Source organism: Gallus gallus, chromosome 3 (genome assembly GCF_016699485.2).
Source record: "Gallus gallus isolate bGalGal1 chromosome 3, bGalGal1.mat.broiler.GRCg7b, whole genome shotgun sequence".
Taxonomy (NCBI): Eukaryota; Metazoa; Chordata; class Aves; order Galliformes; family Phasianidae; genus Gallus; species Gallus gallus.
In genome coordinates, this window is record NC_052534.1 from 65,604,714 (window position 1) to 65,620,054 (window position 15,341).

Below are 15,341 nucleotides of genomic sequence, written 5' to 3' on the forward strand. Positions count from 1 at the left end.
GAGAGTAGTGGTGATAAGTTATGCATTTCCATAAATAATACATGTTTATGTTAATATATTTCATCATTATGTGGTATCTGTGCAGGAATTACTCTGTCTCCAACCTAGCTTTACCCTCATTGTTTTCAGTTGTGATAATTTAAGTGCTGAGGAAGGAACTTTCTGCTCTGGGGGAGATGGATGGGGGGGGACAATGCTTGTCATACCTCTCTTGGGAGATGTGGGCAGCTCCTCCAAGCAGCTTTGCCTCACAAGTATGCTACGGGGGTAATCGTACCTGCTGTGGGCTCCCCCTTCTGCATTGTGGTGCCTAAGGATGCAGAAGTCCTGGAGCTCAGCTGTCAAAGCAGTGCTGCCACCTTATCAGGCAAATGTGTTATCAGTGGGAAAAGATGTTGCAAGGGAGCTCCAGCAGACTGTGCAGTGCTTGATTTCATGCCTAAATGCCACCTTGACTGTGCCCCCGGCCCTTGCCAAGATGTTACAGATCACGTTGAGGACACTTTCTAACCACTGAATGGCTAGATTAGGGCAGTGCAGATACTTAGCCCACTTCTTCAGCACCTTTTGGGATCACAGTGACCAGGCCCCGAGTAGCTTCAGACCTCTAGGAGGCAGGAACCAGTTCCTCCTGGTGAGGTCATCTGCCTTCCTTTTCTTTCTCTTTTATTTGGTTGGTTCTGTTGTCGTCTTTAAGTTTTTCCACAAATAAACAAGAAATTGCTACTGATAATGAACAGCTGAAGCAGTGGTTGTAAACTCCATCCCATCAAATAGAAAACTTCCTTCAGCAAACCACAGAAGTTGTATTCATTTTAATCAGCCATTATCCCTACCACAATTTTAAAAAAGAATAGAATGACTTTCAGTTCTAGAAGGGCATTGAAATGTAGCAATTCTGAAACAGAATGGATCAACTTTGCCCACATTGCTTACTGGGAATAAAGGATCCCCCCGAGGTTATTCTGCCAAATTAACTTTGTAGCTAAGATAAGCATATACCATGGAAAAAGATCTGTTGAACAAACTTAAATGTGCAGGTATTGGTTTATAATGGATTCGTGTCCCTTCTGTCACGTTTTTCTTTCTTCTGCACTTCCTTTGTTGTATCTTGCCTTTAATTATTTTTGAAATCCTAAGAAGAGTCTGTGTCTGCACTGTATTTCACAGGACAGCAACACAGGGATGCCTCGGCAGTCTCTGAAGCGCTGCAGAATAAGTTCTAAGAAGTAGAAAGGATAGAAAAGGCTTCCTCTGAAATTCCTTTCATCAGACTATTCAGTGTGACAGCTCTCATGAAATGGCAAAATCAGGTCAAAACTGCCAGACCCCCACTTTCTGAAAGAAAATTATGTGTAAACCTAACACCTCAAACCTCTGGAAGAGAGAAGTTTATAAACAAGTATCATTATGGTACGTAAGACAGAAAATAGTATCAAAATAAGTGTGTTGCCTCCTATTGCTTATTTCGGAGCTTTTCTTCACTCAGTATCATAGTGTTCGTGGTTTCTGAATAATGTCTGTGTTCTGACACTCCAATCCCTAACTGCCAGCGAGACTCTGGCGATGTGCTCAGTGGTACCATTGGGTCTTGCCTTGGATAAGCCCTTTGGCTCTGACCTGGGTAGGAGGAGGTGAGTGTGACAGACTGGGGCTGAGCCGAGGCACAAGGCCAGCAGTGGAGGTCCCTTTCTGGGCCTGTGATGTGCTTGGAGCTGGGGAGCCTATGGGCCTCCATCACCCCTATGTAAAACCTCACTCTCCCTTGCCCAAATTTTATGTAAGGCTTTGTTAATCACCTTCATCCATCAACTGGTGTTTCTGAGATTCTTCAAAACTCAATCAAGAATTGCAGGGTGGCTGCGGTGGGAAGGGACCTCTGGAGGTCATCTGGTCTAACCTTCTGCTCAAACTACTTGACCAGGACTGTGTCCAGATGGTCTGTGAAGGAGACCATCCAAGGAGGGAGATTCCACAGCCTCAGTGGGTGAGCTGTGCTCAAGTCCTGAGAAGTAAAGCCAAGTGCACGATTCCAGCAGGCGTTCATCTCTGTCAGAATTGGCCTTTTGTATCTGCTGGTTCACACTAGGACATTTGACAGCAAGGCAAAGAGTTCAACTTCTAGTCTTCTTTCCAGCCAGCATCAGCTTCTAGCTTCTCTCTTCCCGTGAATTTATTCAGACCAAGCTTGTGTCATTTGATACAAATGAAACTGTTTTCCATCAAACTCAAGTATTTGCTGAAGATAGCTGCTTCCACTATGTATGTTGCTGGCAGCCATAAGAAAGTTGGAATCATCTTGGCTACTGAAGCAATTCAGTAATTTATTGTGCTCGTTTCAGTAGCACTAATCGGAGCTAGATTTGGCCAAATTAAATTTAAAATCCTGTTTACTTCTTCACCAGTCAATGGTAGCTTTGAAATGGGTTTTGGAAGCTTGATGAGATCTCATTGCACAAGCCAGGAGGATTTGTCTTAATTGAATCTGACCTTTAGTAGTTCGTTATTTGGAGCTGTGTTTCTATTCTTCTCTTTAATGCCTGGCAGTGCAATCTTTTTCTTCTGCAACCCAAGCTGTGCCCTGCAAACTGCTCACATGCAAAACCCCACAGCTTCAGAGACATTTCCTTTGCCAAAATGACTGCTAGATTGGCCCATTTGTGTGAATTTATCAGTTTTTCAAATATGAAAGCAGTTGTGTATACCAGTTTCTTAGTAGGTGGATTTGATTTGTTTCTTTTTTGGGGAGAATTGCACTGGAAATTGTCTTTGCTGATAATTAATATTTTAATTTAGCAATATGTTTATTAATGCTGCCATTTGGTTTTCTATTTTATTCTAGAAGTTATTTTGAGTGTTTAATGAAAACCTTCATTTTTTTTTCCAAGTATTTCTTTTTTTAGGGTTTTTGAGTGTGTGTGTGTGTAACTCAGAACCTTATTTTCATCCTTAAGATATTCCTAAATGCTTGGTTTAAAAATGTGAGTTCTAATGGGGCTGTATCATTGTATTTTTGAGTTTGACTGGCAAGATAAAGAACAATCCAAAGTTTTCTGCTGAGCAAGCGTTCATGCAGCTTTTGACTACTCCTTTCTTTCTGTGTATCCTGGGGAGTACTGTTTCATCCTCTTGGTTGCTTCCAACTGGGAAATTAACTTCTAAGATATTTACCATTGGTAAATAGCTGCAAGAAAACAAAATTGCCTGCAATTTCTTTTAGAGGTGATTTAGCATGAACTTTAGTAATAACTGCACTAAATGAGTGCTGTGACCGCTATCCACTTAATATTTTATTTCTCTTAATGGCAAACAAGTCAGAATGGAATAAGTTGGGATCTATGCTTACAGCTGGTAGATTTTTGAGTAGCAACTGTTCTGAGTTTTTGTGTGCTGCCCTTACGTTAGGTTACTTGCTCCTCCCCTTCTGCACCTGCTGCACAGGGTGAAAATATGCTTGAGAGTTGATGCCCTTGTGTGTGCACGTTCTAGCAGAAGCTCAAAAGCTATAAGACATGTAGCTGTTAGCATCTTGGACCAAGAGATGGAACTTCTGGCCTAAGTTCCATGAAATTTCGGCTGCATAGATCGTATTTCCATTAGCGCAGATGTCTGTTAAAGATGTTCCTTGTAGCCATGTTAGTGCAGTCTAGAACAGAAGGTTGGTTTCAAAGAGGCCTTGTTCCTCTCACACTAAATTATTTAACTTGAATATGGGCTTTAGTTATCTTTATATGCATGTTCAACTCAATTCCAAATGTCCATGACATCTGAAACTCCTGGATAAACTTACATCTATCATCATTTACAATATATGGATTCAGGATCATTGAATTCCCTTGAGTTTTCATTGTTTGTTGGTGTCCGTGGCCATGCTGGATCTTTGAGCACTTTCAGAACTTTGAGTCCACTTTAAATAGCACAAAAGGAACCAGATACATGATTTTGTTTAGCTTTCACTGTTTCAGAATAGCTAAAATCAAAACCTGTTTTATTTTTTTAATTGCCTTTCTGAATATAAATAGGTAGCACAAGTTTCATTTCTTGGTGACGTACCAAGCTGATGTATATCTTGGTGAAAACGTAGAGGAACCTCAGCTTTGTTGTGGCAAGGAAGCCAAAACTTTGGCACTACTGGAGCAACAGGAAGAAGGACAAAAATAAGAACTAAACTTTTTTATATATACATTTTTTTTTCCCCGCAGTAGTATCCTGTTGCCCTGTTAAATGGTGGTTAATGACAAATATTATTTTCTAAAACATTTAAAATTGCTTTGTAGATTAGTAATTTGGTAATACATGTAAAAATGTAACTATAGCCATGATGGGAAAAAGCAACCTGCCCACTGCTTCTGTGTATCAGAGGGACATTGTGCAGGAGCTGGAAGCAGAGCAGCACCATTAGTTGACTGTCTTGTACCCAGAACCAGCAGCACCCCCATCACACGTGCAGCCTCCTTCCTGGTTCTGGGGGCTGCAAGCCCTGCTGTAACATTGGAAGCCTTGATTCAGGCAGGGTGACAAACCACCAGCCTTAGCTATAAGCTGAATCTTGATTCTTTGCCATCCTATTTTAACTGTAGCAACGGAAATGTAGAGATTGATCATGAGCTAACTGAAGTTAATGGGAAGGCCCCTATTTGACATCAGTAGAACTTGACATCAATAGTGCAATTTCTTTGGAGAAAAGGCTCCTCTGTGGTAGTCTTTAAGCAAGTGTTTTTGTAAAAGCGGGGAACCTCTGACTGTAATCAATTTCAGTCCCTTTTAATGTGCTGGTTCCCAGTTATCATGAATAGTGAACAGCTCTTTGTGCTTGCTGGGTGCGTGGCTGCATGTGCAGTGATATCGCGGCTGCTGAGGAACAGATTTGGATGAAGCTGTTGGGCGTGTACTGCAAGCTCAGCTACAGATGGGAAGTGCCTTTCCTGTGGAATTTAGATTAAAATTGCCATATGTAAAATATCCTTCTGCAGTTCAAAAATCCAGATTGGGTTTTAATTGGTAAAACAGATATTACAATTTTAAGTATATGATCTTTCCTGATGATGTCTTTCTTCCCTGAGATCAGTGGTGTCTGTTTATATTTCACATCATGAAATTCATATAGGAAAAAAATGAAGCAGTGTTTTGATTATGAGGTGGAAGCCCAGAGTTGAAATATTACTGGCTATTGTTTCCTGTAAGTCCTCTGTCCGCGTATGGGTGTGTAGTGCATTTTTTTCAACTGCGGGTGTATCTCCTGGTTATCTCATTAATCATACTTACAGTTAATAGGCTTTTAAAACATACCTATAACATCACATGGCTTTGTGTTTAATTAAATGTGCGTCTAATCCTACGGTTGTTAATTTGTCAAAGTCCCGCTGGAACTTATTGCCATCTGATCAAATACGGGAGAGCTGGATAAAATCTAATAGGTCTTCAGAAAGTGAGTGCATGTCTAAGAGAAATCTTTTTTCTTATTTTTAATGGTATTATAGTACCATCTAAGCTTTTGGTTATTTAGTGGTTAAAGCGTTTCCTCCCATTTTGACAGCAAATTGCTGTATATGTTTAATTTTCTTTGGATCATTTCCTGTCCACAAAAGACTCTATCATAATTCTCAGCCTTTCTAGTAAACACTCAATAGATAGGAAGTTATAGCTTCCTAATAGACCACATCCATGCAGAAATCTGTAAACATCCTTTTTACATCCCTTTTTTTTTCAAGATTTACTCATTAGTTATTCCTACTACACTGCTTTGTGTGACAGATTGGCTAGTCAGTGGTTGTAAAATATGAACCTTTTGACTGCCAATGTGCCAAATGAAAACAATACTGAGAACGCACTACCAGTTTGAATATTAAGATATTGTACGTAGCCTTAAAAGCACACCCAATATGGATTATTTTTTTTAAATGTCAAAGCAAACATAAATGTTTGTTTCAGTTTTGCATAGACACAAAACCTGCTCTGGTTTTGTATGTATAAAAAACTATAAAAATTCATTATTATCACTTTTAAAGAGGTTCAGACTAGCAGTGGAATAAGTTGATGAGCACAGATGAAATGTCTTTACTGGGTAACCTGAAACACGGTAGATTTTGTGCTGAGCTGGTAGTTCTGCCCATGAGGTGATCAGAGTATTTTCCTAATTTACAGTTCGTTCTTTGCACATTGAAGAATGTCTTAACCAATTAGGTCTCCGATTCATGAGGCTTCATGCATGAGATTCCTATCACAGTGGGAATTCTGCTTTGCTTCATGTCACAGGCTCCAGGAGCCTGGGTCCAGCAGAGTATATCTGGCTTGGGGACCACATGTGAGCTTTATGTGGCTCCTGAATGTGGCCTGCAGTGTCCTGGTCCAGAGGGACACCCAAACACAATGCAACGGGACTGCTTGCGCTTCCCTTCAGCCACAGCTTCTCTTCTGTCTTGTGCCATTACACATTCCAGTCAGGGATACAGGAAATACAATTCTGTCAAGAGCATCTGTTCAGTTCAGTGTCTCTCTTCATTGTTTATGGATCAAGATGAACAGAAATTACTCCAATCCAGCTGAACTTTTTCTGTACCTTTCAGCATAATTTCTCATCCTTGTTTGGTTTAAAAGTTTAGAATAATTTCCAAGGAATTCACTTGCGTGCATGTGTGTGTGTACATAATACATTAGTGATTTCATCATCTGCTTTCTCATCATTACTGACTTCATTGTAATGGCTCCTTGGAGAGATGGACAAACAATTCTGCCTGAAGTTGTTTGAATTCAGACTTTAAGGCCTGAGAACCAGAAGGGTCTCAGTTTCTAATTCCAGATACCTCACAATTGACAGTAGTGTTTTTAATTCCTTTTCTGTCTAGTTTGGCGAAGTGATGGTGAGGCTATTTTCGATAAGAAACTTCCAAGTCTTGTCAGTTTTGTGGGGGAGGGAGGCCTATTTCCTTCCTCCCTGTGACTTCTAACTGTACTTAAGAGCCTATAAATTAGTGGCAACCTCAGAGGCAATTGATGTAAGTTCTCTGGAGCCCAGCATCATTCTCCAGACAGTCACATCCCCTCCTTTCAGCTCAGAGAGGTCAACGTGAGTGTTGCATTTACAGTTCTGCTTTCTGAGGCTGTTTAAAGAGTAGAGGAACATACCACATTCATCCTGACTGAATCAAGACTGCAAATTCAGTGTGTCTGCTGAGACTTTCTTGTAATGAAACATTTTGAGGAGCATTACTTCCCTTAATCTACTGAATTCATCTAAATGGTATTCTTTCTTTGTTTTCTAATTTTTAATTTCTGCATGGTGCCTAAGGAAACTGGCAAGGGTGCCATCTCAGGCTATGCTTTATTATGCTGCAATGGAAACCAGCGTAGAGAACTTCTTTAGCCTATATGCCATAAAAATTAGCTGTCTTTGGAAAGCTCCCAAATCTCAGACCTGTCTGCTCTTCTTTTCTGCTCATCCTGTTTCCTCTTCATGTTTGTACCCAGTACAAAATATCCGTATTTCTGCATGTCTGCTCTGTATTATTGGATGTTTGGGGAAATACCAAATATCCCTTTCCCAAAACTTTTGGACAACTGACAGAAGGAAGGAAGTGGTCTGATTTGCATTACTGACACGGACTCCAAATACCTCAGATTGCCAAATTAGGAAAGTCTTTGCAATGTACTGTTTCAGTAAAACAATACTTCAGAGAGTTTGTTTTTTCAAACAGATGAATTGAACAGAATTACAACTGTCTACTTCTTTTTGATGGGTCTAAAGTTATTGATGAGTTGGGAGCTTGGTCTTTTGGAAGTGAATTCTGACTGTTCTTTTCCTAAGTTTAGTGCAGTGCAGGGGTCATGGCTTTTGTATTATCAACATTTTGCATTCTCTCATGTTTTGTGCTTTCCGTGGTCCAAGAGAAGCACAGCTGGTTGATTGTAATTTTGTTTTGTTTTCAGATATTGTTCCATTTTTATTTCTGTATGAATTAAAAGGCAAAGGGGATTCTGCAAGTCTCCCACTTTCTAGCCTCATCCTGAGCTATATAAAAAGAAGCAAATCTAAAACTAGCTGGTCTTTCCACCATTCTTTTCTCTGGTATAAACAATCTTTTACATCTTGACTCATTCTTTCCTTAAAGCAATCAATCATGAATGTCTCTTTCTATTTACCTGAATAGTATTAATAAAAATTGTATAAAGATTCAAAGTGATCAGTACCCAATCAGAATAACTGACGAAATCAAACTTGTCTTAGGAGATGATTCTTTGTGTATTTTCCATAATTAAGATAAATGCCTCTGTAGACTATACTAGGTAAGTTGATTTATAACGTAGCCAAGTTCTGATGAGTATGAATATCAGGATACTAATCAGCCTTGTTAGTAAAAGCTGGACATGGATCTGTTACCGTAAGTAAGGTCTTGTCCCTATCGAAAACAGTACTGTTTCATCACATGGTTTAGTAGAAATGGTGATGAATGTGGTTTTGCCTGTGCCTGTATATTAACAGTTAAGTCAACCTCAGTGTGTTCACTCCTGTGAAGCCTGGCTTATTTGCTGTGGATATTCTGAGTTGCCGGATGATATTACGCAGTCCTGCTTACAGATGCCACTTCCCGCATCATAGTGTTCATTGCAGCTGTCCTGTGATCAGGTGTAAGACTGGTCTCCAAGATGTCAATCTGTCACCGTTACCACATGCTGAACTCTCCTTCCCACGCAATATAGAGCTGCCTCTCAGCTACCCGTTGGCATAACTGTAGCATTATTTCAAGTGTAAGCATGTGACTTGCTGGTTGCAGATGACTTATTTCCTGTAGAAAATCCTAAAGCCGAATTGTGTTGCAATGTACACCAAAGAAACGGTGAACAGACATTCAAAAGAAACCATCTATATTTGCTTTACTGGAGAAGAAGAGAAGCACTTCAGAGGCAGAGGTCATCTGTGTAGTTGCTGACCTATGCCCAGCTCCACCGTTGTCTTGAGCAAGTGATAGTAACTGCACGTACTGGTGGGCTTGGAGGGGCAGAGGTGAAGAGGAAGCACTGGCATATACAACATCTGATCTCATGGAACGCAGCATTTAAATGAATTGTGTGTCTCTGTCTTGTGGTGTAACTGCAGAGGAAGAGAGGTGATGGAGCTGCAACAGCAAACTTGGAAGATCTTCTAAATCGAAAAAAAGGTTTAATTTCTCAACAGGAAAAAGAGACGGTTTGGGGCAGAAGTGTGTCTGAAGACAAATCTGCATGTAGGTGTCAATGCTGCCTACCAATTTTATAACTGTAAAAGGAAACTGGTGAATAAAAGGCAAAGATTATCTGTTCCTGTGAAACGGTTTTTACTGGTAAGTGCAGAGCAAGTCCTCCTGTGCAGGAGCTTATAACTAGTGGTGCAGTAATGTAGCTATCTTGACAATCGTGTGGTCTTGAGGAAGAAGGAATAATAGTTGTTCATGTCTCCAGTTTTCCTACTGCGTAGTGGTGTCTTTTGTGGTGCTGCTCAGGACTCTTTTTGCTCAGGTGCAGAGGAAGGAGGTATTTTGCCCGGGCAGCAAGGATTGCTGTTCTGTGAGATGCACTTCACTCACAGCAAGCAAACCTAGGCACTGGGAGGGAAACGTTCAGTTGTGAGCAAATTAGATTCATGCTCTTACTGTACAAACGTGTCTCTCATAAGAAGATCAGATGGGCTGTTAAGATTTCATTCTTCTCCAGCTACCTTTCCCTGCACTGAGCTGTCTAAGAAAATAAGGAATCTGTTTCCATTATCTTCATCTCTTTTAATGGGGGCACCCAGAGGTGGTGCTTTCACCAAATGACCTGTGTTTCAATGAGTAGGCTTTTTAATTTTTTTTTTTGTTGTTGTTGTTTTAATTTTGCCATACAGTCAAAGCCTTGAGTTTTTCCTATCTCGTGTGGCTGAGGGAAGCCACTCATGTGCAATCCCAGTTTATTTGCTCTTTTCCAGTATTGGTCTTGAGAGCTGGGGAGACACCGACTACAAGATTCTGTAGATAGTATTGGAGCAATTTCCATTTTGGGAACACCATTTTCCACTAGGAACAAGTACTTCCTTGCTCAAGTACTTCCTAAGGAATGATGGTGTCAGTAGAAATTTTCCATGAAGCAGCACTACAAAAAAAACTATTGAAACTGAAACTCTTTTCTGTCATGAGGGATCTGGCTCAGCTTAACTAAATGACAGGCAAAAAAGCATCATTACTGCCCTTGTTGATTATGATCATTATTGATGTTGATTGATAATCCTCCTGGATTATTCTCTCTTTCTTCCTCTACAATCCTACAAACACTGCTGGGGACATGGGAAGTGGGCATATAGATATCACATAGCATCTGGGAGGGGAATGGATGGAAGAGTTTGTTCTCTCTCTTTCTTCTCTGAAGAAACAGTGGTCTCTAACAGTTTGTCAAGATATCTACATTTGAAAAGAAGGAAACTTTTTTTCTTTCTAAATTAGAGGTAATTGATAACTGTTCCTTTCTCTCCAGCAGCATGTTCAGGCCACCCTCTCCAAAACCGGTGGGGTTATTTAGTGAGCTGCCATTTCCAATTGGTTGCAGAAAGCCTATTCAAGTATTGCCTGAATTTGTTTTGGATGCTCACTTGAGTATGGCAAGGCTGATAGAATGTTCTTTTGGGGCAAGTGGAGGAACTAGAGTGACCACAGAATAAAATGGCGTATGCACCCACTGACCTTGCTGTTACCAAGTACTCTTCCTCTTCCCAGCACCCACAGCTAATCACAACTACTGTTTTGTGAGCTGAGAGTTGCATGGTCACCCATGTCGGTCATGTTACAAATAATGAAAGCTTCTGCATTTTCTGTGCATGCATAAATCTCATGGCTGCTTACTATTGTGTTTAGCTGTCTGGATGGGTATTTCTAATGCAGATTATATTCAGAAGTGTGCATTCTGGATCTTTAAAATCTTTTTTTTTTTTTAATTGTGCATATGAAAGGCTTTCTCGTTTTCTTTTTAAATAAGCATAATGTAGTTGTTTTGTAACATGCTCTTTCACGAAACAATATGAAGTTGAAAGAACTTTGAAGTTGAAATCAAGTGATTATTTAAAATGTTGCTGGCTTCTCTCTTGATGTTTTAGGGCTAAAGCCTAAGAGGTGTTTAAGAATTTCACTTTACACTGAATAGGATTTAAGAGCCAGTTTCATAAATAAATTGTTTTGGATTTCAGTAGTTGCCAACTTCATCTTTGCCACTTGTCACAGCTGAGAAAGCTCCATACTATCTTTCAGTGTGAGAGCATGCAGATAAGAGTAGAAGAGCACAGACATTAATGAAGCCATGAAATTGTTGGGTTGCTGCTTACTACCAAGAGGTTGTGGTCTCTTTAGTTGTTGCCCAGAACCCTGGGTGATGGAAGAGGAGGTAAGACTAGAATCTGTGCCCTCAGCAACACAGGCTGCCTTTCAAGGACAAGAGCCATTGCCAACACTGGTCACTAGCCCTGCAAAGGGGACATTCACCCCTGCTGCTTTCCTGCAGGTTCCTCTAGTTCGGAGAGATGTGCCAAGTGGTGGCATGCAGTAGATGATACTGTATGTACATCTTCAAGTGACAGCCGTACACCTCTCATTGCCTGTCAAAACACTGGTGATGCAGAGACTACGCAGGCTCTGCTGGGAATACCCCTCCTTTCTCATCTGAGTGAAGTCTGGGTATTTCTCACCGGTTGACGTTCTGCTTGGTGATCAGTCAGGGCATGTGCATGGAGAGAAAGAGGAGAATCTTTGTGGAAATCCCAGGAGATCTCTCAGAGGAAAGACTGACCAGAATCTGCATGTGTTTCTGACCTGGCTTTCCCATGTGCTGTCAGCTGCACCTCCATGCCCTAGTAAGTACTCGGGCAGGATTGCGCATAGCTGGGCCAAGCCCTCATGGAACAGAGACTGCAGACGGTGTTGTGGGTGGAACCATGTGAAGGAGGAACGTTGGTGGGGAGTTTTGGGCAGCCATACCTCCCACCTACGCTTTGTTCACTGTCCTTGAAGTTCCTCTCTAGTAACTGGGCAGCATCACCTGACACTGACTTAAACTGAAATTACGTTTTCTTCACCCTTTATTAAGAGCTTCTGCCTGCCTGCTGGCAGTTTTGTTTTTTTTTTAACCCCATATCCACTATCAGCCTGCCCTCCAGTGCGTTTCCCCCTCAGTTCCTCTCCCATTCCTTATGTTTTACAACCAATGCTTCCCCTGAGATGCTGGAAGAGCAAACATCAGCCATTCTTTGAGCACCAGGAGGTGTTCATGGGCAGAGGCATTTTCCAACCAGGCACGGACCTTCTGTTGTGTTGGAGAGCAGCACCCCTGCCACAGGGGCAATTGGGGAGGTCACCTGGAGCAGCATCCCAGTTTGCTTTTCTACTGTGTGCTACGGTTTGCTTTTGTTCATGGTTTTCATCTCATTTTCTTTCTAAAGTTTGCTTTGCCTTGGCATTGAGACCGTGATAGTAGAGTTAAGATGAAAAGAAGGGTCACAGTTCATATCTGATGTTTGCAGATAAAAAGGTCACATGGCTTGTTTCTTCTGCCTCTGAAGGTCTGCTATGCATTTTCACCAAGATGTTGTATTTTAGTTTGGAAGAGAACAGTTGTAATTTTCTAAATGTGGATTCTGCAGTTGACTCTGTTTGCCCTGTGAAGGGAACCTCTTCCATGTTACTGACAGGAGGAAGCAGCTGGCCGTGCTTTTAGTTTTGGTTACTCCCCTGTCTGTAGGAGCTTGTGCCTATAGGGATTAGTGGGAAATTTCCCACTGATGTTGGTGGGAAAAGCGATCAGACAAATGCGTAACTGCAAAGCATCCATACTCGAGATCTCTAGGGGTCCTTTGTGGCGTTGGTCTTTTTGATGTAGAGCTTCTGGTATTCCCTAGCGAAGATTCTGCTCCGTAAAACCCTTGGCAATGAGAACCGTGATTTTCAGATGCAGGATGACAATTAAAAGTGCAGTTCTCCTCAGTGGCAGAAACTTTGAAATTGCTGGCATGGAGAGATTGATGTTAGAAACTCTGAAAGACAGCGGGTGTAAAAACCTGTGAGAGGGGAAAACCGCACATAGCTCACAACTGTTTGCATCATGTGAATACTTCACAGTGTGAAATTGTCTTAGTAGAAGCAAAAAACATGGGTAGCACTGAAGGTTGGCTGGAAGAGAGTGTAGCACTGAGAGGTTTAAAGCATGGGACTGAACTTGCGCAACTCACCTGAGTCTTGCAGCTTTTTAATGCAATGTGGAAGATCAGTTTCCAGGCTTTTTTTTTTTTTTTTTAAGTATAAAATCTATATATTTTCCCTGTTAGTATTCATTTAATGTCAGTTTACTTTGTGACTATGGATGTATTTAATAAAAATTCTCCATCTGCTCAAGGAAAAAATAGAACTTGTTAAGTTCATCTGCAAAGAGACTTTATTGTGGCCTACTGAACATAAAGGACTAGGAGATAAATTTAGTCATTTAGAGGCTGAGTAGGCCAGTATTTCAGTTTGCCCAGAAACCTCCCTCTTTTAACTCCAAAGCTTCTGAAAACGTTTGCTGGCTGTATTTTGTGTATAGAAGTGAGTACAGAAGACCCTATAGGACTGTCTGTGCAAGATGTGTCAGCTGGAGCACTGCTGCATTCACCCTTAGCGCCAAGCAACTCCAATTACTCTTTGGTCAGACAAACTTTTTATTCATCGAGGTGCAGTTGTTTGCCAGAGCTATTTGAGATCACATGGCAGTGGAGGCACAATTAATACATTGTAAAAATAAATTATTTTTTTAATGGCATGTGCTGTGCGAAGATGTAATGGAGCCCTGCTGGCTTCCCTCTGAGGAGTGGTGTGGGGCCAGGGGGAGGATCTGCCAGCTCACAGCAGAGCACTAGAAACAGTCCAGCCAGCAGGAATGGAAAAGTGGGCACCAGAGTCCCTTTGGGAACTGGGGTTTTGTTTCAGCACGATGTACTAACGCTGTTGAACTGCCTGTCTCAAACTACTAAGGCTGATGAACTGCCAGTAATTATCGCTTAGAAAGCCAGCGGCTGCCAAGGCCATCAACACACACCTCACATGTGTTGGTTGGACTAGTTTGAAGTCACTTCATTAAAAAAAAATAATAAATTACTGAGCATGTGCTCTGATTCAAGAATAGTGCTGAGTTTTGACAAATGACAGTCGGTGCTGGTGGTAATTATTTCTGTTGTTCAGAGTGGGCTTGGGGGCTGCTTCCTTGAAGTGCGTCACTGGTGCTCTTTGCCTTGTGTATAAGAGGGCTACTGACACCTCACATATTTGCATCAGGCCAAAATAAAGAACTGAAGCTAGCAAGATCTCATTCTCCTTTCCTGTAAACTGGACAGAGAGAGAATTAAAAATAGCCATTGTTAGAAAGAAAAAAATCTTATTTTGCAGTTAATTTCCAGCCTCTGTAAAGAAACAGATTCGGAGCGGAAGGGCTAAGCAGGGAAGAAGCTGTCTGCAGAGCAATACTGCTCACAGTCCTGTCAAGCAACCTGTATGTAAAACCATGGCTTGGGGCAGGGCAAACGTCATAGATTTCCTTCTGAAGGGATCTGAGTAACAGCTCTTACTGAGAGCTGAGGTACAATATGAACACAAATAGAGCAAACACAACCACTGCCACCAATGGAGAAAAGGCCATCCAGGATCTTGGACAGTGCTTTTTTCATACAGAAATTTGTGACTTTATCAGTCATCAGTGAGTAAGCTGGTGGAAAAAATCTCTGAGTCCCAACCTATCAGGCTTGTGAGTCTGAAGGACTCCAAGTTGGAGCTGTTAGACACTCCAAGAAAATACTGTTGTGTGTTCCCTGCTTCTCCTTCAAGTGTATGGTTTAAGACAGACCTTTGGGCTTGCACAACCTCTGAAACCCCTACTCCATCGTTCCGTGTTGCTCACCTACTGCTGCTTTCAAACTGAAAACAAAATGGTTTGTCTTTGAGTGATTGACTCTAAACTCTAGTCTCCCTGGGATCCAGCAGTCAGTGCAGCGGAACAAATGGGTGAAGTGTGGAGCCAAGGTAGTCAGGAAGACCTAAGGAGCGGGAGCAGCTTAGGACTGTTTTCATCAGCATTTCCAGTTTGTATTGGATCTATGCCTTTACAGAAAGTAATGTCATATACTGGCTTAATCTAAGTCTTTGTGGAATACAGAAGGAGAAATTACTCTTTTCAAATATAATTTCAAGACTTGCGAACCAAGATGCTTGCTTATGGCCTAGAGAACACCAAATGTTATATAATGAAAATAAATGGAAAACGCTGCTTTTCATTATTTCTCCTATGTGAGCATTTTATTGTGTCTAATTCCGTTAATCTAAAAT

General features: G+C 41.3%; 1 protein-coding gene across 46 annotated transcripts in view; it reads left to right on the top strand.

Annotated features, from left to right (window-relative positions):
* Nucleotides 1-15,341, top strand: part of FYN (FYN proto-oncogene, Src family tyrosine kinase) — a 130,638-nt gene that overhangs the window by 24,269 nt on the left and 91,028 nt on the right. For 6 of the 46 annotated variants that reach the window (XM_040696887.2, XM_040696885.2, XM_025148581.3 and 3 more), the window contains exon 1: nt 8,877-9,317. The exons of 34 other annotated variants lie outside the window; for them this stretch is intronic. The gene's annotated coding sequence lies outside the window, so the exon portion shown is untranslated. Of the gene's footprint in view, nt 1-7,132; nt 7,241-8,876; nt 9,318-15,341 lie in introns of those variants that run through there. 6 more of the 46 variants (XM_046938543.1, XM_040696879.2, XM_025148577.3 and 3 more) reach the window with 2 other exon arrangements.